Genomic DNA, 24,754 nt, shown 5'->3' on the forward strand with positions numbered 1-24,754 from the left:
GGAATACAACACAGCAATACAAAAGGATGAAATCTGGTCCCTTGCAACAAAATGGAGCAAGCTGGAAAACCTCATACTTAGTGAAATAGCCCCATCCCAAAGATACAAACACCGTATGCTCTCCCTGATTTGGGAGAAATAATAGCACAGCTGAAACAAAAGCTATAGAAGTGAAATTGTCAATTTTAGAAACAATGTCTTCAAGAATCCTTGACCTGATTGTCGAGAGACAGTTTACCATTTTGCTTTTGACTGTGTGTATTATCCTCTTTTGTTTTGTTTTGTTGTTTTTTTCCTCTGTTTCCTTCTTTCTCTCTCATTTCTCTACTTCACATTATAATTGCTTAACTCTATATGTAACACAGAGTTTATATGTATTTTAAGGCAATTGCAAAAGATCTCAGTTAAAAATAAGAGAGGGAATAAGAAATGAAGGAGGTAGTCTAAAACTATAAAACAGTATAGTTCTGCATACAAGCATATAGACTTACCTCTCAGGGTACAGCCTAAGAACTAATCATGGGTCTCCAAATCCATAAGAATCGGTGGTATAAACGCCATCTTCACTGTCACAATGATCATATTAAATGTTAAAGGCAACAGAGAGACTGGTCTAAGTTTAAAAGGGACGATATCAATAGCATCAAGTACCTGGTAAAAATAATAGAATTAAAAAGGAAGGAAGTGGCTGGCACTGTGGCGCAGCGGGTTAACGTCCTGGCCTGCAGTGCCGGCATCCCATATGGGTGCCAGTTTGAGACCTGGCTGCTCCACTTCCCATCTGGCTCTCTGCTATGTCCTGGGAAAGCAGAAGATGGCTCAAGTGCTTGAGCCCCTGCACCCACGTGGGAGATCTGGAAGAAGCTCCTGGGTCCTGGCTTCGGATCAGCACAGTTCTGGCTTTTGCAGTTAATTGGGGAGTGGACCATCGGATGGAAGACCTCTCTCTCTCTCTCTCTCTCTCTCTCTCTCTTCCTCTCTTCTCTCTGTGTAACTCTGACTTTCAAATAAATAAATCTTAAAAAAAAAAAAGGAAGGAAGGGCCAACATGGAAAGCAGTCCACACAGCAGACTCCTAGAATGATTTTTGCAGTAAATAACACTCTGACCTCAGAATCAACCCATAAGGCTTCCTGGTCAGGCTGAAAGGCCTGCGAGAGCATTTTCAGGCATGGAAAAACAAGACTCTGTGACAAAAAAAGCATCCTACATGGAGGATCTCTGTGGGACTTCAGAGGAAACAAAGGGTCATCAAAGAAGGAGACACTCCTCTCTGAAGGGAAAAGAGAATATCTACTTTGCTTATGGCCATGTCCAAATACCAATGGAGTCTATGGTCACAAAAGGCTTCCATAGCCTTGGCAGCCCATGGCAAGAGCCTCGGATGATCACATACATCATAAAAAAAAGAGTGTTAATTGTTAAAGGAACAACAGTAGTTGTCACTGTCACTGTGTACTTGCTCCCCAGGTAGGACCTCTATCCATATGGAATTGTAATATGAGAATCGACTGCAAAGTCTTTCCCCAAACTGTACTCTATATGTTGTGTGTGGGTGTGGGGGCAAATTGTTGAAGTCTATGGTTAACACAGAGTTGGTCCTCTGTATATAAAGTCATACTAAAAATGATCCATAATGAAGAAGGAGATGGGAGAGGGAATGGGAGGTGGGATAGGAGTGGGGCGTGGGGTATGAAGGAAAGAACCACTATATTCCTAAAGTTGTATCTAAGTAAAAATGCATTAATTAAAAAAAATTAAAATGGAAAAAATAAAATAAAAATAAGAAAAAATAAAGTTAAAAAAAGAAAGAAAGAAAAAGAAAAGCCCATGAGAGCATTTCAGGCATGTAAATCCAAGGCACTGTGGCAGAAAAATGTCCTACATGAAGGATCTCTGAGTGAGAACCCAGGAAAGAAGTGGTCATGAAAGAAGGAAGTACTTTTCTCTGAAGGGAGGAGAGAACTTCCACTTTGCTTATAGCCATGTCTAAACACTGATGGAGTTTGTGGATTCAAAAGGCTTCCATAGCCTAGGCAGCTGCTGTCAAGAGCCTCAAGTTGTCACTGACATCATACATAGTAGTGTTAATTGTTAAATCAACAATAGGAGTCACTGTGTATTTATTTCCTATGCAAGATCTCTGTACTCAGTGAGTTATATTATGAGAATTAACTATAAAACTTGTCTCAATGTGTGTGTGTGTGTGCACGCGCAAATTGTTGAAATCTTTACTTAGCATAGAGTTTGTCTTCTGTGTATAAAGTTAATTGAAAATGAATCTTAATGGAGAATAGGACTGGGAATGGGAGAGGGAGGAGGAGGAGTGGGAGTGTGGGTGGGATTGTGTCTATGGGGAGAAGAATCACTATATTCCTTATATTCCTAAAGTTGTACTTATGGAATTTGTACTCTGTAAATAAAAGGTTTCTTTGGGGGGGGGCAAAGAAACAGAATATCTCGACTCAAATATCAGTCGTACTGATAAAAGCATGAATAGGGGAAAACAGATGTTGAGGAGCATACTGCTTTTTTCAATCATATAGTTGGCAATGGTTATTGCTATAGTTGCCAATGACTTCAAAGAAACTGAATTTACAAATAATCATCATCTAGGGAAAATTAAGTTTAAAGGGAAAAACCCCAAGGTTTTATGGTACAAAAATATATTACAAATGTCTACCCACATAAGAGATGGCACATATGGAAGAAACCCAGAGGGGAAGTTAAAGGGCACAGCTTAGGTCATTCTTAACCATCAGAGTCCAGGTGGTGAAGGGAAAAGTTGCTGGCCCAAAATAATAGCTGTGCTTACCAGATCTGTCACAAAGAAGTGAGAGGTAGGTGCCACAAGGAGTGGAAAGAGGTTAACTGTTTGAACTCAGGCAAAAATAATGCAACATGGAAAAGCAAAAAGTGATGACAATGCCTAAAAGGTATTCATCTAATAGGTGGCTTCATGCTCACTGTCTTGGAAAATAATCTTTCCCTTTCAGATGTTGCTATACTACCAGCATCCTTATTTACTTCTTGAAGTGATTGAAGAAGGTTGCTCTAATAGCTTATGAGACACAGGAAATTCTGGATTTTACAAAACCAGTTCTCTGTAAAACTTTATCATTATGGCTATCAAAAAAAATTGCAGAGGTATCCCTTTACATTTTAGTGTGGTTAGAGGAATGGTAACTGAGGAAAAGATAAATGTTACTTTTTCATCTTACCACATATTTTAAAAAATTGAATGCAAAAAATCAAGTATTTGAAATATCTATATTTTAAACTAATTTTTAAAAATTATTCAAGAGACCTGCACTGTGGCATAGCAGGTAAGACCACTGCCTGCAGTGCTGGCGCTGAGATCACATATGGATGCTGGTTTGAGACCCTGCTGCTCCACTTCCAATCCAGCTCTTGCTAGTGCTCCTAGGAAGGCAGTAGAATATGGCACAAGAACTTGGGGGCCCTGCTCCCACATGGGAGACCGAAAAGAAGCTTCTTGTTCCTGGCTTCAGAAATGCCCAGTTCAAGCTGTTAAAACCACCTGGAGAGTGAACCAGCGGAAGGACGATCTCTTGATATCTATCCCCTCCCCACTAACTCCACCTTTCAAATAAAATAAATAAATAAATATTTAAAAGTTATTCAAATGTTATGCTATGTAAGATTAATTCTTGCCAAGGAAAAAAATTGCTGGCAAAATAACAAAAACCCCTGCTTCTTGCTTAAAAACATAACAGGCACTAATGATTTTTAAATACAACAACAAATAATTCTGTACTATGGAAAAGTTGGTCAAAGAGTATTCATTGGAAAATCAAATAAGATTTAAGTAAGAAGAATATACACAGTTTTTGAGAAGGTGCTGATTTCTGCATATCTCCTTTTGGTTTAGGAAACCTAAAATACAATGCAGTAGCATCCAATTCTACCTCAAAAGTGTTTTCATATAGGACTTTATGATCAATACACTGAACAAGTTCATAGATGCACAAAAGTAGACTAAATAAATTAGAATGCATGTTTTAGAGAGTATACATTTTACAATGTGATTTGAAAAGTTAAATACTCATTTTCCCTTGATGACTTACAGAAAACAATTACTTAAAATGAAGTACAATAGTAATCATATGGCTACCGGTTTTTAAATAATTTGACTCCCACTTTCACAACATCAAGAGGAGAACTCGTAAGAATCAAGGAGAAGGCCAGCGCCGCGGCTCAGTAGGCTAATCCTCCACCTAGCGGCGCCGGCACACTGGGTTCTAGTCCTGGTCGGGGCACCGGATTCTGTCCTGGTTGCCCCAGTTACAGGCCAGCTCTCTGCTGTGGCCAGGGAGTGCAGTGGAGGATGGCCCGAGTGCTTGGGCCCTGCACCCCATGGGAGACCAGGATAAGTACCTGGCTCCTGCCATCGGATCAGCGCGGTGCGCTGGCCGCAGCGCGCCAGCCGCACTGGCCATTGGAGGGTGAACCAACGGCAAAGGAAGACCTTTCTCTCTGTCTCTCTCTCTCACTGTCCACTTTGCCTGTCCAAAAAAAAAAAAAAAAAAAAAAAAGAATCAAGGAGAATATGATTAGGCTCTCAAAGAATCAAAGGCTACAAATAGAGAAGAATGCAGTCTCTGAGGTTCCTGCTTAAGGGGAACAGAGGATTCTGACACAAGATAAACCAACAAATGCATGTATGTTACATAGTGAGGGGGTACCTGATGGCCCGCCCCCCAGTGCAAAACCCAGGTCTCCCACACTAGGAGCAAGAACTCAATCACTACAGATCACTGCTGCCTCCCGAGGTCTGCGTAGGCAGGTAACCGGAAAGGGTATCAAACCCAAGCATTCTAACATGGGATGCAGATGCCTTAACATCTAGGTGCACATCTGTCTCCTCTCTTTTACTCAAAACTGCAACCATCCATCCTTGATCAGAGGCAATTTCCTGGAATGTCCTAGTACCAGTACCAGTAGACAATCACTCTGTTTCTCACAGTTTTCAATGGTACATACCACATCCAACACAAAGAATGCTGCTTTCACTTGCAAGGTCATCTTTCTGTCAGAGACCCGATGGTTAGAAATCAGAGACTCTTCTGTGAAGTCCATATCCCTACTAACTTGATCCACCTTCTTCACAGCCTGGTAGCTTGATGTCATTTACTTACTCTCCAAGTGCAGAGGGCAAGATTTACCAAAAAGGAACTAGATTAACCCAACAGCCTAATAACAAACAGTACTATCAACAGAAGTAGCTGAGTGCTCCATGAATATTTTACTTTATTATGAGTCTTAAATTCTGTGTATCTGGTCCTGTCCATTATCCTTTGATTTTAGGTCCTGAGTATTACCACATTCCCTATGAGAGTATTTCAGAAACTTGGTGGAGAAAATAGAGCTAAAAGTTTCTTTTGATGCAAAAAAAATATTAAAATGCATATGTTTATGTTTTCATAATACACTTTTCCATGAACTTTCTGAAGACCCCTTGTATCACAAGCCCACATTTCACTGCATTTCGACTTCTTACAAATACCTCAGTCATGACACCATCTCATGGTTTCTCCCACAAGCTACTATTGACCAGGTGGAAAAGCCCCCCTCTAGACTGAATATTATTTTTTATGATGCTGAGACAACATGCAGTTCTTGCAGTGGGAGCACAGCACTAGTCTCTCAGGTCAGTTTCATATACATTTATGCCTGATCAGAAAACAGCACAGTTCTTTTCTCTGGAAACTGAAGAGGACATCTTCCCAACTTCTCTGCCTGAGACAGCTGTCTCTTGAAGAGTCCCAAAGTTCCCATGACTTACCAAACATGTATTCAAAGAACACATGCATGTGAAAATCAGACCCTGAAAACTATAGGTCTTATTTTGAGCGTTTCTAAATTATGTGGCAAATTCCCTGCACCTCAGATCACTCAATCTCATTAAGCGGTGCTACTTGTGTTAAGTTAGGCAGTGAGTGACTGACATTCTGTGAAAGCCACTTGTCCACTTTCTCTCAATTCTGTTGTGATTTGCTGTATTACTTCTTGACTAAATTCCTTGCCTCCCAAACAAAACAGAATGTATTACACTGCAATTTTATTTTTAAGTCAGGTCCATTGGTCAAACTCAGTTTTTTATGACGTTAGAAGATACATATTATGGGCCAATGTAAGCCAGTAATTGATATAAATTACAAAGCTATTTCACACAGTTGTAATTTCAGAGAACACAATTATCAGCACAAATCCTGAGTACTTTGTATTTTTCCACCATATTAGCACTGCCCTGGGCTCGCCCATATATTCTCATTTGTACACTAATGTTTTGTCATTCTGGTGCTCAAGAAGCACATTTGTCTGGCCCTCTTATTCCTACAAAGCTTCTTATGTCTAATCACAGAAAGAAATGTGAAAACACAAAGCTTTACAAGAACATCCTCCTTATATAATATTTTATGGAACTTTTTAGATCTATGATTTCTTAAACATCTTGGCTCTAGCGTTACATGAAGCTCTTAGTCCAGGGTTATACACAAATTGTTTCTCTATACTCTCATTTGGACATATTCATGTCACTGTCTCAGCAGTAAGCAAAACACTCTGTGCTATCACATTTATGATCCTAGTACATATCCAGGCCACAAACTGTAGGGTGTTTAGGCAAATATAGAGAAATTCAGAGAAAGCCCTCTAGTAGATCATATACAGGAAAGACCAAGGATCCTCATGGAAAGAAATTCCAACCTAAAAGGCAAAACCTGTAGCACACACAATGGACCAAGCACCACAGATGAATGAGAGAAAAAAGATTCTCATGACACTGCTGCTTTCATCAGTGTGTTTGTTCCAAGAAGTAAGTGAAAAGAAAGGATCAAACATGCAGGGTTTTGTTTGCTTGGTTGGGGAAATGCCTGTATAAAAGGACACGAGGACAGGAGCTGGCACTGCAGTACAGTAGGTTAAAGCCCTGGCCTGAAGCGCTAGCATCTCATATGGGCACCAGTTCCAGTCCCAGCTGCTCCACTTCCAATCCAGCTCTCTTCTATGGTCTGAGAAAGCAGTAGAAGAGTGCTTGGGCCCCTGCACCCACGTGAGAGACCCAGAGGAGGCTCCTGGCTTCTGGCTTCAGATCAACGCAGCTCCATCCGTTGATGCCAGCTGGGGTATGAACCAGCGGATGGAAGACATCTTTCTCTCTCTGCCTCTCCTCTCTCTCTAACTCTGTCTTTCAAATTAAAAAAAAAAAAAAAAAAGGACACGAGGACTAGGCCAGAAAAGGCTGCAAGAACCATGAAAGCATGATGTTCCAGAGTGAGGGAGACAGTGGCAGACAGACAGCTGGTGATGTGTCCTTCATCGCTTCCAGTCTGAACAAGTTCAGCAAAGCCTTGGGGAAGTCGGTCAACAAAAGATTTGCATGTCTTCCTACCATCTGCACTCACTCACTGGTGGGAAATGTTCAGAAGGTGGTACAGCCTTCATACAAACACACAGAGATGAATTTCAAAGCATAAAGGCTAGTACCTTTGTCAATTATACTTCCTATATTGAAGGTTGGCCAGGCACATGCTCATAGCTGTCACTAGTCACTAATCACTAATCACTAATCTTGTCCAGTCTCCCTAAACTTGTTTTTGGGAACTGCAGAAAAATAACAGTGTAGAACTAAAATTGCAGAATAACTCCTGGACATCTAACATCAAGAGCATCATTGGGGTCTTTTTTAAGAAGTCTTTTGCAATGGGATTACATCAAATTGAGAAGCTTCTGTGCTACAAAAGAAACACTCAGAAAAGTGAAGAGACAACCAACAGAATGAGAGAAAATATGTGCAAATTATGCAACTGATTAATATCCAAAATCTATAAATAGCTCAAGAAACTTAAAAACAACAAAACAAACAATCCAGTTAAGAAATGGGCAAAGGACTTGATGAGGTATTTTTCAAGAAAGGAAATCCAAATGGCCAACAGACACATGGAAAAATGCTCAGGATCACTAGCCGTCAGGGAAATCCAAATCAAAACCACAATGACATTTCACCTCACCCCAGTTACAATGGTTTTCATATAGAAGTCAATAAATAATAAATGCTGACAAGGATGACAAGGAAGTGGGGATGGGGAGAGTAATGTAATCCACTGTTGATAGGAATGCAAACTAGTACAGCAATTGTGGAAGGCAGTATGGAGATACCTCACACAGCTGAAAATAGATCTACCGCATGTCCCAGTAATTCCTAGAGAAATGAAATCAGCATATGAAAGAGTGATTTGCATCCCTATGTTTATGCAGTTCAATTCACAACAGCTTAGATATGGAATCACGCCAGATGTCTATCAACTGATGACTGGATAAAGAAATTGTGATACACACCTACATGGGCACGCTTGCGTGCACACGCACACACACACATATATATATATATGTCATATGGAATACTACTCAGTCATAAAAAATAATAAAACCCTGTATTTTGCAACAAAATGGATAAAACTGGAAACCATTATACTTGGTGAAATAAGCCAGTCCCAAAAACACAAATACCATAGTTCCCTGATCTTGGGTAACTAATAGAGTACATAAAAATGTAATGTATAAGCCGGCGCCGTGGCTCACTAAGCTAATCCTCCATCTTACGGCGCCAGCACACCGAGTTCTAGTCCCGGTCAGGGCACTGGATTCTATCCCGGTTGCCCCTCTTCCAGGCCAGCTCTCTGCTGTGGCCAGGGAGTGCAGTGGAGGACGGCCCAAGTACTTGGGCCCTGCCATCGGATCAGCGCAGTGCGCAGGCCGCAGAGCGCCGGCTGCAGCGGCCATTGGAGGGTGAACCAACGGCAAAAAGGAAGACCTTTCTCTCTGTCTCTCTCTCTCACTGTCCACTCTGCCTGTCAAAAAAATAAAAAAAAAATTTTAAAAATATAATGTATAGAAGTGAAGCTGACACTTTGAGATTCAATAAGTGTTTATAGCCTTTGTCTTGACTGCAAAGGAACAGTGTTTTTTTTTTTTTCTTCTTACTGTTTGTTGAACTCTTTAATGAGTGTAGAGTTAATGAGTATAAAGTAAACTGAATGATCATTGCAAAAATTAAGAGAGGCAATAAAAGAGGAGGAGGGAGGCAGAGGGTTGGGAGCATGGGTGGGAGCGAGGATAGGGTGGCAAATATCATTGTGTTCCTAAACCTGTATATATGGAATACATGGAATTTTTTTATGTTAATTTTTTTTAAAAAAAGAGAAGAGAAGAAAAAAAGAGTATTAGTGGGGCTGGTACCATAGGCTCTATAGCCTTTGAGAAGCTAACTTGAAAAGGAGAAATTTTCAGGGAGATGGTGGCAGTCATTAAACTATCAATTACATACACATTCCATTAATTATAACTTTGTACACTCTACAAATTGAATCATGGAGTCCTTAACATCTATAATATAGTATCTTACCAAAAGATTGATTGGTTAGTTCATTAAGCATTTTGCAAACATCTACCTGCATTCAGATGCTACACTGCTATTCTCATCAAATGAAGTGAAATATGAAGCCGCTTGACCTGAAGACATCACCACCCTGTCCTCATCAGTCTTCTACAGTCTCAACAATGACACCAGCGGGCAGCAACAGCAGCAGTAGCAGTGCCCTTTGCGTTAAGAATGTGCAGCTGCAGTGCCATCACTTCCGGGGACCAGCCAGCTGTCTGGACATTGGGCAAGACAGCTCTGGCTGGCAGACAGCAGAGGGCAACTTTTTCAGACTTTGACAGCAGTGCCTTTGAAGAGCATTGGTGTCCCGGAGGAGAGGTCACCGTGGCAGCTTAGAAACCAGTCATGAAAAGAGCTCCTGTTAAGAAGTAGCCATAGCATCTCATGCTCTAGAGGCTACCAGAATTTTCTGAGGGAATAATCAAACTCATACGGAGTTCACAGACCTGTGCAGGAAAAATATGGCTTTACATGAGTTTCAGGTGACTTTGTTTTTATATGTTGACTGGTCTTGCACAAGAAAAAGATATAGAAAAAAATCTGTACATAAGTATTGATAGCAGAGCAGAATTAGTATAAATAAGGTGGTTGTGTAGGGCATGATTTCTGTGTACTAGAGGATACATACTTGCTGCTGACACAAAGTGAATCAACTCTAAGACTGAAGCCAGAGGGCCCAGCATTGTGGCATGGTAGGCTAAGCCTCCCCCCCTCCCCCAGCACTGGCATCCCATGTGGGTGCTGGTTCTTATCCCAGCTGTTCCTCTTCTGATCCAGCTCTCTCCACTAATGGCCTTGAAAATCAGAATAAGATGTCCCAAGTGCTTGGGCCCTGTACCCATGTGGGGAACTTAAAGGAAGCTCCTGGCTCCTGGCTTTGGTTAAGCTCAGCTCCAGCCATTGCAGCCATTCAGGGAGGGAATCATTGGATGGAGAGGGAATCATCGGATGGAGGACCTTTCTCCCTGTCTCTCCAAGTCTCTGTCTGTAACTCTACCTCTAAAGTAAATACATAAAAGTCTAAAAAACTAATGAAGCCAGACTGACAGATTTGGGGGCTCAGAATTTCCTCAAATCACACATCCCTCTTTCAAAGAATGCTCATAACTGGTAACAAGGATATAGTTATTTGTCTTCTGAAGGCTGTGGGATTTTAGGACAGGCCACTCCAAATAGATTCAGGAACCTCAAGAATAACAACCAAACTCACTACAAAGTAATGCATTTTTGGCTACTCTTTCCCAAGCCAAACTCTCTAGTCCAAAACTGGGTTCTCTCCTATCCTTGGGATGAACAAGATGTCACATTATAGAATGATAAGAGCACATGATGCTTTCTAGTTACATTCAAAGTGATAGAATTGTATAGAGAAAGAGCATGGAACTGTATTTCATTTAATACCTGTATCATCGCCCCAGCTCTGTGCCAGATCACTGATTTTCAGCATTGTGCTGCCTGAAGGAGAAAAGCTTCCCCACACAGAATAGACTAGAGAAGCACCATTACTGTGTTTGTATCCAATATGCTGCAACATATTTCATTCTATGTAAAGCTGGTTAATGGATTTTCCATTTTTGTCATCTGTTTTTGAACCAAGTAACCCTCATATAAAAAGGATAAATTTCAAAAACTTTCTGCAAAACAAAAACAATTTGGATATAATACTAAAATAACAACTAGGCTGGCGCTACGGCTCAGTAGGCTAATCCTCCGCCTTGCGGCACCGGCACACCAGGTCGGGCCGGGGCGCCGGATTCTGTCCAGGTTGCCCCTCTTCCAGGCCAGCTCTCTGCTGTGGCCTGGGAATGCAGTGGAGGATGGCCCAAGTGCTTGGGCCCTGCACCCCATGGGAGACCAGGAGAAGCACCCGGCTCCTGCCTTCTGATAGGTGCAGTGCGCTGGCTGCAGCACACCGGCCGCGGCGGCCATTGGAGGGTGAACCAACGGCAAAGGAAGACCTTTCTCTCTGTCTCTCTCTCTCACAGTCCGCTCTGCCTGTCAAAAAAAAAATACTAAAATAACAACTAAGCAACAAATAAAAGCAGAGCTGACACATTCCTGCTCCAATACATGTTCTTTGTCAACTGGAAAAATAAAAATAACGATAATCTAATCACACCTGGCAAGAAGTGAGCTTCAACATCCTGGATTTGTCAAGATTATATAAATATGGATCTATATCTCGCCTGATACTGTTGAAAATGAACTGCGCCTTAAGAATCTATTGTGTCCAGAGATTCTAGCTAATGATTGTGTGAAGCCTTCACTTCTAACTAACACTGCAAAATTAATCATCCACAATCTGGCTATGAATTTCTACAGTGTTATAGAAAGTCATGTGATTCTTATCTAGGATAGACACAATGTCATGAATTGTAATAAAAAGAAGTCTCTTTTTACATCTCCTATTTCACAGCGCAAACTACAAAAAAAAAAAAAAAAAAAGATTTGCTTTACAGGAAGCAGTTGGTTTAACTGAAGCAGTTAAAGTGGCTGAATGTTGGAGCAGCACCCACACACTGACGTGCCTAAAAGTCCTCTCCACAGAAGATACTGCTTTAAAGGGACACACAGACACACTGTTGAAATTTTGAAGAAACACGCATTAGAATGAATTATGTGGCTATGAGAGGTATACTACACATTTGAAGAATAAATATTTTTAACATCTCAGTATGTCGTATTTTTAACGATTGTTTATTTCTTAGTGTTTCACAAATACGAAATGAGAGAGTACAAACATTCTCATAAGAATTTCACTTTGCTGATAAAGGATTTATTAAAAAGCATGCAAGTATTGCCACTGATGGATTTTTACAGTAGAATCTTTTTATGTTTTAAACTTTTTTATTTTGACATGAAACTTTTCTACATATTTTCAAAAAATGCATTGCCTAGAAACCTTTTTTTATATGGATTTTTTTCTTTTAACTTTAATAAATATAAATTTCAAAAGTACAACTTTTGGATTATAGCAGCTTTTTCCCCCCATAACCTCCATCCCATCTCCCACTCCCTCTCCCATCCCATTCACATCAAGATTCATTTTCAATTATCTTTATATACAGATCAATTTAGTATATACTAAGTAAAGATTTTAACAGTTTATACTTTGTGTTTCTGTGTGGGTGCAAAGTACTGTTTGAGTACTAGTTATACCGTTAATTTACATAGTACAACACATTAAGGACAGAGATCCTACATGGGGAGTAAGTGCACAATGACTCCTGTTGTTGACTTAACAATTGACAGTTTTTTTGTTTTTTGTTTTTTGGTGTTTTTTTGTTTTGTTTTGTTTTGTTTTGTTTTGACAGGCAGAGTAGACAGTGAGAGAGAGAGAGACAGAGAGAAAGGTCTTCCTTTTCTATTGGTTCACTCCCCAAATGACCGCTGCGGCCGGCGCACTGCACCAATCCGAAGCCAGGAGCCAGGTGCTTCCTCCTGGTCTCCCATGCGGGTGCAGGGCCCAAGCACTTGGGCCATCATCCACTGCACTCCCGGGCCACAGCAGAGAGTTGGACTGGAAGAGGAGCAACCGGGACAGAATCCAGCGCCCCATCGGGACTAAAACCCCGGGGTGCCGGCGCCACTAGGTGGAGGATTAGCCTAGTGAGCCAGGGCGCTGGCCTACAATTGACACTCTTATTTATGATGTCAGTAATCACCCGAGGCTCTTGTCATGAGCTGCCAAGGCAATGGAAGTCTTAATTAGAGAAGAAGAAGAAAGTAGCACAAAAAAAAAAAAAAATTTCTGAAACTGGTATGAGAAATTTGTCTCAGGTCATGTCATTTCAAGTTCAAGAAAAGTATATTACGTATTTTAAAGTTGGTCACACATGCTCACCTCAAAACTTTAGAAGGAGAATAACTGGATTTCAGTCTTCCAGAAAATTTCATTGGTTTCTAGGACAACCTGCTTAAAAAATATTAAAAAGCACTACTTTCTGACTACTTTGTGAGAACAAGGAACTGATACAAAGTCAGGTAAAGTAGAAGTTTACTACACAAATTTAGAAAAAATACTGCCTTGGTGATATTTCAATGTGGACATTTATGGTCAAAATATTTTACTTACAGGTGTGTGCAATGAGACCAGTGATCTATAAAAATAGCAGAAAGTATCTCATCACACCAGTTTCTTCTCCCAGAATGATCACTCTAATGTGCCTATCTCGTTGCCATTCTATCTTATCAAATTAGTGCATCAGCTCTGAATCACTACTGCTACAACAGCCTCTGGACTCAGCGTCATCACACCATGGGGAAGAACAGTCACCTCTGCATTTACACCTCCAAGCGCTTGCAAGAATCAAACAGTAAAACTGATATGAAATTACAGGGAACATGATAAAGCAAGATATAAGTAAAATATATTAATAGGTTGCATTTGTCTATTAGAAATTGGGTTTGCCATGTCCCTAATACCTTGAGGATCCCCAAGATTTCAAATCTTTTTCCTCCCTGAAAGATTGAAAAATTAGCATTTATTCCCAGAAATTAGACTAATTTTTGTTTCCATTGAACAAAGAAGCTAGCATAGGAGGTAGGAAAAGATGGTGGAAGGCTTGAATTGCTCAATCAGGAAAATCGCATTACTCACAGCCTGACTAAACCCCCAAATGGAACAACATCCTCCCCAGTGTATGCTTTGCTGTTCTAAAATCAATTTCTGCAGTCTCTCCTTTCATATTCTTCACCAATGTAACACAAATAACAGTTGCTTTCCCAATATAATTTAAGAAGAATAAAACTCCTACTGCACTCAAAATAAGGGTATGAAAGTTCTCAGATGAATACATTTAAACATGCAAAGTAACAAGATAATATGGCATAGAAGAAAGATAACAATGGCAAAGAACAATGTCCTAAAGTCATATCACATATCCAGGCATCACCCAAGCATAACCGCATGACCATTACCATATGATGTAACTATACCACAATGCTCAGTACTTGATAAATACTCCAAATAAACTATCCTACTATTATGATTGCAATAGTAATGAAATCCTCTAAATCTCAGTTTTGATAAACTGAAAAATAAGCTGGGGACAAATGATTCCTGCTGTACCACTCCCCAGAATATTTGCAAGGACTAACTAAAATTATGCATATGAAAGTCTTTGAATATGATAAGCCTCAATATAAATGTGAGATATCAATAGACTGTAAAGGCTAGAACTTCCCTGCTTAGTGGTTTTTCCATCTAAACCTAAACACAATAAGAAGAATATATAATAACTTGGCTGCAAAGAACTTTACACATGCTAATGTACATACACATCCACTAACTACAAAGACTCTCAAAGCTCATGGATGAGATAGAGAGGAGAGTCATTATTCCAAAATGTACCAATCGAGAAACTGCAGCCCATGAGCTGCTGACAAATGCCCATAGGACCCAGGTTTCTGATCCTGGTGAAGTGTGAGTCTCTGTCTACCACACAAACATCCATGAAGTTTTCACAGCTAGTTATTTGCAGATGTATAACAACCCATTAAGATGCTCTATAAGTCTGTACAATTTTAAAAACACATTTACTTAATTCTCTTTCCATAATTACAATAGATGAAACTTCTTCCCTTGGCTCATTAAAGTTATGATTCATGAGGTTTGTTGTAGGCTGACCACTTAAGTAGAAAATGCTTGCAAGTACCCATCATAAGCAATAAGAAATTCCCATAAACACTGAAGCCATGGGAAAACTTTCATGAGTGGCTAATGTATGTATTTTATATATACCATATTATAACCCATGCAACTATTGATTTTCCAATAGTTCTAAATTATAACATGATAATGGTTGTGGTTTAGTCATTTGTAAATATAAGACATTCATTTTTGTCATATTTGCTCATTTTTTACCAGTAAGTTATATAGATCAAATAAAATTTTATCTAATATCACTTTTCTCTAATAAGAATCCATGAATGAAAATGAGAACAGGGGCTGGCGTTGTAGAATAGCAGGTAAAGCCACCACCTGAGATGCCGTTATCTTGTATGGGTACCTATTCATGTCCTGGCTGCTCCACTTCTGATCCAGCCCCCTGCTAATGGCCTGAGAAAAGCAGCAGAAGATGGCCCAAGTGCTTGGGCCCCTGACACCCACATGAGTGATCTGGAAAAAAGCAACTGGCTCCTGGCTTTAGCCTGGTTCAGTTCTGGCTGTTGCAGCTACATAGGTAATGAACCAGCATACAGAAGATCTCTCTCTCTCTGTGTCTTTCCCTATCTCTGTAACTCTGCCTTTCAAATAAATAAACAAATCCTTTTTAAAAATGAGAATATAGGGGCCAGCACTGTGGCGCAGTAGGTTAATCCTCCACCTGCAGTGCTGACATCTCATATGGGTGCCAGTTCTAGTCTCAGCTGCCCCTTTTCCAAACCAGCTCTCTGCTGTGGCCTGGGAAAGCAGTAGAAGATGGCCCAAATTGCTTGGGCCCCTGCACCCGTGTGGGAGACCAGAAAGAAGCACCGGGCTCCTGGCTTCAGATCAGCGCAGCTCCGGCCATTGCGGCCACCTTGGGAGTGAACCAACAGAAGGAAGACCTCTCTCTCTGTCTCTCCCTCTCATTGTCTATAACTCTACCTCTCAAATAAATAAATAAAATCGTTAAAAAATAAAAAATAAAAATGAGAATATAGTATACAGTTATAGATTTAGTAATTGAAAATATTTTAAAAGGAATGTAAATTAATTTCTGACAATGTGATTGCTTTCAACAAATTAAGATAATAATGAAAGAAGTAAATCCTGCTGAAGTTCTGTACTCCAGAAAAAAATTACTGTTGATGTATATTCTCCCACATATTAAAATATAAATACATTATTTTAATTATCATTATAAATCAAACTACCAGTATTAGAACATTGAGAATTTTATAATAGTTTTGAAAAATTTTAAACAGCAATCAGAAATTCAAGCACAAAACAACGATTTCATAACAACTAAAGTTCAAACCAGTTTCTAATGTTCTAAGAGAAAAAATAAGACACTAATCTATGGCAAGCATAGTGGTTTGCCTTGTTAGGCGTGTGCAGGAAGCTAGCTAGAAGGACTGGAATCAGACAGCACGCACCAAGTAGTAAAAGCCCAGGCTCTCTGCCCCTTCTCTGGTCTCTGCATATCTCCGGAATTCCTTTCCTTAACACACTCGCAATTCTCTTTCGACGTTCATCACACAGGACAAGGGGGTTCTGCAGCAATGAGATTCTCACTTATTTAAGAAATAAAATCTGGAATTGAGGCTTAAATTTTAGTTCTAACCCCAAATGAATGGAAAACAACCTGTGCCCATCAGAGTCCCAACAGAAACAGAAGGTCTACTCAGCTGTTACTGTTAAGGAGCATTCAATAAAGCGTGTATTTACAGAGGCGGGGCAAACACTGAAAGAGCCAACCGGGATAAAGGAACCAGGATCCAGCGACATGGCAAGGCCCTCATCACCCACAGCTTGAGAGAGCAAGCAGAGGGAGCCTTGGGGCAAGGAGCTGCCAACAAGAGCAGGCTTAAATCTAACACAAACACTCTAACAGACCACGCAACAAGGCAGAAGAGTAAGGGAATCTCTGTCCCCACACCCCTGACCCAGCTGGAAGCCGGCAGACAGCAGACTGCCAGGAGTGTGCTGCACAGAGGCCAGCCCCACAGGCACAGTGCAGGGAAGACAAAGATGGAGAGGAGGAAGAAGGAGAGTTGGGGTGGATGGAAGGGCTTGTAGGAGAAACATAAACACCATCTCCTTAGTTTTCCTGGCTTGAATTCCTCCCTTTCTCATTCAAATTAGTTATGGCCAAGAAACTGTGACCCTAAGGTGTTCTTTTAAGACCCTTTCTTATTCCTTAAAGTATTTATCCCAGTGGACTCAACAGTTCACCTATAGTATACACATACACCATTCTGGGTTTCTTTAAGTTTCTTGATGCTGCTCCCCTGCTCCCTTGTTTCAAGGACGTCTCCGCCAGCCTGATAATCTCGTCCCTGTGCTATCCCTCTATCACCTGGAACCCTGACCACAATTACTTTATACTCGAAACCTAATCATTTTACTATAAAGTGTCAAATAACCGACCAGATCAACTTTTCTGAATACCAGGTAAGCATTTTAAGTATTTGTTTTATTCTGTTTGCTTTTTCTTCTTCAGGAAAACCAACCACATAAATTTTGGGACTCTATTATAACATAGTTCAAACACTGTTTCTGGGGCTCTTTCTATGTTTGTATCTCATTTTTATTCTATTTTTTCCCTTTCCTTTGGGAACTCATAAGTTAGTCTTCATTTCTCAAAAAAATTTGTCTTTTTTTTCCTTCTATTATTTTCCTAACTTCATTAACTTTCAATTATTTCCTTTTTGGATTCAATTTCTCCCTTAATTTTTTTTTTTTTTTTTTTTTTTTTTTTTTGGACAGGCAGAGTGGACAGTGAAAGAAAGAGACAGAGAGAAAGGTCTTCCTTTGCCGTTGGTTCACCCTCCAATGGCCGCCGCAGCCGGTGTGCTGCGGCCAGCGCACTGTGCTGATCCGATGGCAGGAGCCAGGTGCTTCTCCTGATCTCCCATGGGGTGCAGGGCCCAAGCACTTGGGCCATCCTCCACTGCACTCCCTGGCCACAGCAGAGAGCTGGCCTGGAAGAGGGGCAACTGGGACAGAATCCGGCGCCCCGACCAGGACTAGAACCTGGTGTGCCGGCGCCGCAAGGCAGAGGATTAGCCTAGTGAGCCGCGGCGCCGGCCTTAATTTTTGTTCTTTTAATACAAGGTGTGTATTTTTAATGGACTCAAATGATTATATGAAAGTACTTAATATGTGGAATAATATCTAACAGTTTTCTCCATTTTCATTGTAGGTCCCCTTTTTTTTGTGAGAGAGATTTTTAATCACCAGTGACACTTTTATTTTTGTGCTCTGGATTGTAAGGATTTTTGTTGTTTTTATACAGTATTCTGTTTTGTCTACTCCATGGTTCAAGTTCAAGGGTACTCTCAGGTTAGTTCTGTCTATTCTGTGTAACCTCTTTTATGGTGGGGAAGGGGAAGAGTGACTAAATCTTATTGTTTTTCTTCTTCCATAGGATTATGAATTTTATTTTTTCTTTTTATTTTAAAAACTTGAATCCATCCATTAATTTATTCATTTTTATTTGAAGGACTAATGTATAGACAGACACAGAGAGGTCCCCCATTATTCTCCCAATGCCCTCAACAGCTGAATGTGGGCCATGTTGAAGTCAGGAGCTGGGAACTCAGTGTGGGTTTGCCACAAGGGTGGCAGGAGCCAGAAGACTCAAGCCAGCATCTGCTCCCTCACAGGGTGCACTTTAGTGGAACCTGGAATTTAGGACAGAGCCGGGACTTGAACCCAGATACTCCAACATGAGACATAGACATTTCAGCAGCACATTAAGTGTTATACCAAATACCCACTCCAGATGTTGAATTTTGTGCTCATATTTTTCTTTTCCTTTATAAACTTGTCAGGAAAGCATATTCCTCTTCATGCTCCCTGTCTGATTCTTGGCCAGAATGCTGCCATAAAGTTACACCTTTAGTCTTGCATCTGTCCAACCCTTCTCCTGTTGCCAGTTTTGATTTTCACTGCGGTGCCTTTTCTCTTTGGGAGTGATTTTGTCTGCTCTTTGCTGGAGTTCCTGCTCTTCTCTCTTTGTCATGTTCTTCCTGAAATCCCCCCTCTCTTTTTCTCTGTAATCACAGGCCTTGTCATGGCATAGTTTATTTATTAATTTATTGGCATAGTTTTTCTCTTCAGAGTTGCAAGTGGCAGCTTAACCCACTGAGCCACAATGTGCCACAACACTCACCTCAGTTTTATGCTACTTAGAGGACTCTAGAAGATATTTAGAATCAGGCAAGCACCACTGTTCTCCAAACAGTGGTTATCTGAAAAATATGTATTCAAAGTGGGTATGTACACATGGTGAACTATAACCAATCAATACAAATAACAACACAGTGAAGACTAAGCCTCATATTCCAGATCCTGAATCTCACAGCATCTTTTCCAAAATTTCCAGCACCACTTCTGTGAATAAGCTGCCAGAGATACACACTGATACAGGATGTTTTGTGTTACTGTTTATTTATATATGTTTACATCTAAGCACCTTTTTTCCACATGTGAAGTATTCAGTGCAAAGCATTTCTGTACTAACTTAAAATATAGGTATAACAAATACACAAAGATGCAATTTCTCTATCAACATCATTGGGCCCATAAAAAATAGAAAGCATTTTACACTGATAACACTCAGTCCCTCTGCTTTTAATGACATCAATAATTATATTTAAACCTGTGAACTTATTACATGTTTTCCTTTTTGTCATGTATATTTTTGTCCCTTTATCACTTCTTACTCTTTTGGAGTATGTGCATTTTATTATTCCACTTTTTCCATTACCTTGTTTGTTACAAATCCCTTCTACTATACTTTTAGTACTTGAAAAATAACTTTGTGTATTTACTTTCTCCTAAGCAAGGCAAAGTTCTGAGTATACTACAGTGTCATTTATCCCTTCCCATACTGTTTGCCATTATTGCTATGTATTTTAATTTTCTATATTTTAAAATATCTAAAACACTATTAATACTAAAACACTATCAATATTTAGTGATTTTCAGGGGAATTAACTAAATGACTCACTTTTTTCATTTTTATTATTAGTTATATCTAGGACCTTCAGCCTATTATGAGTTTCTCTGCTTGAATAACATCTGTTAATATATGTTGTATATGGGTCCACCATTAACAAATTTTCTCAGTTGGTGGATAAAAATATACTTTTTTAATTTGCAGATATTTTAATTAGTATTAAGTTCTATAGAGTTCTATATTGGAAGTTGTTTTTTCAACAACTTTACGATATTTCATTTGCTTATGGTTTCCATCTATTCAAAAATTTGGGGTGAACATTAAGTCACCACTTGGGACACCTGCATCCCATATCAGAGTTCTGGTTTGATTCTCATCTTTATTTTCCGAGGCAGCTTCTTGGTAATGCATCCTCAAAGGCCGTTCGAGTTCTTGGGCTCCTGCCACTCATTGAGGAGACCCAGATGGAATTTCTGGCTCCTGGGTTCAGCCTGATCCAGCCTTGATGGGCATGGTCCCTTGGAGAGTCAACCAGGAGATGGAGGTCACAATGTCTCTCAATCTCTCTCCTCCCTCTTTCCTTTCCAAGTTGAGGAAGACAAGGAAATATTTTTGAAAATAAATCTATTTCCCTAATTGCTGATGTTTTGAGGTTTTTTTTTTTTCATCTCGCTATTCACTTTAAGGGTTTTTCTCTTTTCAGCATTACTATGATGTGTCAAAGTTAAGTTTTCTCTTTTATTTGTGTATCTGGGTATGAATATGTGGTTTCCTGTTTTTCCTCAAGTTTCACAAATTCTTAATCAGTTTTTTGCTTACATATTCCTTCTGCTATATTTTATTATTCTCCATCCAGCTACTTAATCTCATACGTATTAGACATTTCAACAGGATTATTTTTCTTTTTTCTTGCCATTTTGCATTCTTGGGTGGAAATATCTATGGATTTTCACCTTTTACCTTCTGTATCACCAACTCTCTCTCTAGTTGTGTGTAATCTTCATCCATTCACTGAATTACTACATTCAGTTACATTTCCAGTTCTGAATCTTTCATTTTCTGCAAAATTAACCACCAAAATTCTTTATTTTACATGGAGTCTGTGTCAATTACCTATTTCATTTCTGGGTTTTCTGCCCAATCTTCTTTTTTGTTATATCAAGTATTCTTTTTTTTTTTAATCTCGAAACCTTTTATTTAAGCTATACAAACTTCATGCCTTTCATATATACAAATTTAGGAACATAATGATTCTTCCCACCCATCCCTCCCTCTTATCCCCGACTCCCTCCCTTCTTTCTTCTCTCTGTCCTACTGCCCTTCTTATTTTTTCCAAAGATCTATTTTCAATTATCTTTACATACATAAGATTAATCCTACACTACATAAATAGTTCAACAAACAGTATGAAGAAAAGAAACTTTCTCCACAGTCAAGACAAGGACTATTCAAAAAGTTCAATTTCACTTCTATAAATCACTTTTTATGTACTCTACTAGTTACCATGGCTCAGGGAGAACATATGGTATTTTTATTTTTGGGACAGGCTTATTTCACTAAGTATAAGTTTCCCAGGAGCATCCATTTTGTTGCAAACAACAGGATTTCTTTTTTTACTGCTGTGCAGTATTCCATGGTGTACATATACCACAATGTCTTTATCCAGTTTCAGTTGACAGACATCTGTGTTGATTCCATATCTTAGTTATTATGAATTGAGCTACAATAAACACAGGAGTGCAGATAACTCTTTCATATGCTTATTTCATTTCCTTTGGATAAATTCCCAAGAGTGGGATGGCTGGGTCATATGGTAGGTCTATATTCAGATTTCTGAGATATCTACATACTGTCGTCTCTCACTACTGCCTTCCACAGTGACTGTACCAGTTTACATTCCCACCAACAGTGGATTAGGGTACCTTTTACCCCATATCCTCACCAGAATTTGTTTTTTGTTATGTATCAAGTATTCCTTATTGAGTGATAACTATTATGAATGGAGATTAGGAGAGATAATTTGAGACTCTGTATGATGTAAATTTATCATTCCATAGAGAATTTATTTTTCTTAGTGAAACCAGAATGTTGGATGTTGTAAAAATTATTAGATTGGAGGGTGAACCAACGGCAAAGGAAGACCTTTCTCTCTGTCTCTCTCTCTCTCACTGTCCACTCTGCCTGTCAAAAAAAAATTAAAAAAAAATTATTAGAAACCAAAAGTATGTGAAGCTAGGCTGATGTACTGTAAGGAAACATCTATTAGTAATTTAGCATTCTGTATACAACACAGCCTTTAGAAATTCAATGCATTCTGGATATTTGCCAAGCCCCACTCCTTATCCAGCCCTAACCTCTATTTTTGTCTCTCTTTTTAACCCATTTCAGCAAATCTTTTCCTTTCACATGAGTTTCTCATCACAAGTTAATTGGTCATTTCTGCTTTCCATTGGGATCCTATTTCTCATACAACCTCTATGTCTAACCAATCTCCAATCTCTACTCCCTAAAGCAAGTATCTGTTACTTTATGTTGAAATCACATGACTGCTCATATTTATTCTGCATGCTGCAGAAACAGATTAAAATCTACCATTCATAAAATAAATGGTGTCAGAAGTGGTATTTAAAGTATGTTTCACCCCAACATAAGTGAGCTTAAGGACCAGGTACCAACACACAAATTTAATATTTAAGTATTACATTTAAATTGATTGGGGACCAGCTTTGTGGCATAGTGGGTTAAGTTTGAGTCCTTGCTACTCCACTTCCAATCCAGCTCCCTGCTAATGCACCTGGGATAGCAGCAGAAGATGACCCAAATGCTAGGGTCCCTGCACCCACATGGGAGACCAAGATGAAGCTCTGACTCCTGGTTTCATTCTGATCCAGCCCTGGCCATTGTAGCCATTTGGGGAGTGAAACAGCAGAAATCCCCCCCCCTCTCTTATTCTCCTTCCCTCCCTCCCTATCTCTCCTCCTCTCTAACTCTACCTTTCAAACAAATAAATAAATCTTTAAAAATCTGATAAAATGCAATTTCCTAATCTATGGGTGACTTTCAAAAAAAATCACCAAAGACATGGAAAAGTTTTGCTAAATTTTCCCTTGCTTCTGCTTTCCCACATTTAATTGAAAGAACATCTTCCAAATTGAAAAGCAATTTTATTGTTATTAATATTTTAGTCATTATCATTCGTTATCATCATCGACCTAGAGGATCTTAAAGGCAGAAACAAGCACTTAGGATTCTATAAGCAAAATCTTTTAAAAATTATCAAGCACAAAATAAAAATCAATTGCACCTCACACGGTTCATTGAATTTAGCATCCCAGTCATCTTCAGTGTATTTTTAAAATTCATCAATTTCATTAAAATCACTTAACAAGTATTTATCAGGGAGCTAATATTTCTCAAGGACAGTTTAGTATATGGGAAATATAGTGATATTCAACCTTTTAATCTCATGGATTTCATATTCTTGTTAAGAAAGGCAATGAATACATATACAAAAAAGTAAATAGAAAGCATATTTTTCAAACAGTGGCAGAGCTCATAGAGAGAAAATACGACAAGGAGGGAAATGAGGAATGCAGAACAGGGGGCAGTGTATTATTGCCTGGATGATAAGGTGAATGTGGAAAAGGACCTGAGGGATTAAGAACATAAGTTGGCAGAAAGCTGGGTGAAGACTACACACAGCAGGGGGTACAGAGTGTAGAATTTCCAAGATATGTTTGGAAAAAGCACAGAAGCGAGAAAATATGTGTTCAAAACAAGGTTAGAATGGAAGTAGTGGAACCACAGCATGTAGAGCCTTGTAAATTATTCTGAAGAGTTAACCTTTCAACCTGCAGAATAAAAGGTCATGGGGGAATTTAAGCAGAAAAGTAACATGGTTCAACTTTTTGGAAAATACCACTCAAGCGGATATACTGGAAATCAATAGCAACGTATAGGACACAAGGAAGCCAGGAGACCCATTATGATTCTACTCCAATAACCCAGAAAATGGAAAAGGTGATGATGTCTAAACTATGGCATTGGCTGCATAATGATGAGATGTGCTTAGATTCTAGCTGACTTTTGGAGATGGAGCTAACAATATTTGCTGATGAATGGCCCATGAAAGTGATGACTCCACAGTTTGGGGCTAAGGCAAGGATGAAGGTATCAACTGAGATGTGAAAGTCAAGGCAGAATTAAACTAGACACCATGTGACTGCATGTCTCTGTAGACATGATGGATTTTAATGGATAGTAGACATTTTAGGGTGGTTGGTTAAGGTCATAAAAGACATAGATCTGCATTCTGGGGAAAGGTGGAGATATAAATTTTGAAGTTCATCAGGTGACTGACAGTATTTGAATTAATTACATTAGATAAACCATATATATATGAATTAGTGTGATGGTCTGGATGTTTTTCTTCCCCAAAATCCTAATCCTTGAGACATTGTCTTCACTGCTTTAAAAGACAGTAAGTTAGGTAAGACAAGGGCTAGGAATTAATCATTGGGTTTTACAATATATCAGTAACCTAATTCTAGAGTGGTAGAGAGAAGGCCTGCCTGAAGTGAATTCAAGCAAGAATGGGGGAAACAAGATTAACTAGGGTACTTCAAGACGTTTAAGAGCAAACGGAATTTAAAAATAAGTTTTCAGGCCAGCATTGTGG

The sequence above is a fragment of the Oryctolagus cuniculus genome, chromosome 12, assembly GCF_964237555.1.
Source record: "Oryctolagus cuniculus chromosome 12, mOryCun1.1, whole genome shotgun sequence".
Classification (NCBI taxonomy): domain Eukaryota; kingdom Metazoa; phylum Chordata; class Mammalia; order Lagomorpha; family Leporidae; genus Oryctolagus; species Oryctolagus cuniculus.